We start from the raw sequence: 1244 nt of genomic DNA on the forward strand, positions 1-1244 counted from the left end.
ATTTTTGTGTTAATTTTAACATTTTTTGCGTGTCTCAGAAAGTCCACTAAATATCTTTAAATTAAAATTAACATTTTATTTTTTACAGTGTAAAATAAAAAATTGATACTTTCGCGTGATATTAATAAAATTTAAGAAAAAAATTGATTACCAATGCTACAACGTCATGAAAATCCTCAAAATCATCATTTTTGTCACTTTGATGCCACTTTTTTTAAAATTGTGACGTGTTAGTTAAATTTTGTTAACGGATTTGTATTTAAAAGGCAAAAATACGGAAATGTCTATTTACATTTGTGCTGCAAAAAATTGTATTAGACAGCGTTATCGACTAATGAAGACCTACAATTCTACCGACCTTATTCCAATTTGCCTATACAATAAATTTCATTTAATTAATTTTTCTTGCACTGAGAAAAATTTTTGGTTGAAAATAAACGAACTAGATATTGACTAGATATTAAGAATTTTGGTTATCTCTAAACTAGAATTATTCCTAGATTCAATCAAAATTCTGATTTGTCCATTTTCAACCAGAATTCCAATTGACAGACAACAAATTAAAACAATCAGACTCTTTTTTTATATATTTCATAAAATTCAAAAGAGAAGACAATAGAAGAAAATTCCATTTCTTCTAATTTTGGATTTACATTAAACAGAATCATTTTCCAGTTTTATTATTTCTCTTTTGATTGTGTGAATTTTTTTTAATGATTCGAAACAAAATTATTTGTTTATCTACCTAGAAATCAAGAAACCATAAAATTGCTCATCTGTCAGAGGCTTCATGCAATAGATAGTAAATCAATCGTGATTACTATTCTATCAAATCTACTTTATAAATTCTCGTATATTCTCTGAATATACGTGAATGCTAAGAGATCCTGTATAACTTCCTTTTCTTTTTTAACAGCCTTTTCCTTGGGGCGATGGCAATCACACGTTGTTTCATAATCCCGTGAAAAATCCAATACCACCGCATGGTTATGAAGTTGAAGATCCGAATGCACCCAAGAAAGCGGGGGATTAGTAGAAGCGTGGGAATAACTTGGTCCTGCTAGTGGCAGCTGAAAATAGCGGCGAGACAAATATGACGGCTTGTCTGCTTGACACGCGGCAGTTATTTTAATTTTTAATCATTTCTTGTTGTTTTAGCGAGAGCGAGAGAGAGAGAGAGAGAGAGAGAGAGAGAGAGAGAGAGAGAGAGAGAGAGAGAGAGAGAGAGAGAGAGAGAAGAAGAA

Source organism: Atta cephalotes (assembly GCF_000143395.1).
Source record: "Atta cephalotes unplaced genomic scaffold scaffold00008, whole genome shotgun sequence".
In the NCBI taxonomy this organism is placed as follows: Eukaryota; Metazoa; Arthropoda; class Insecta; order Hymenoptera; family Formicidae; genus Atta; species Atta cephalotes.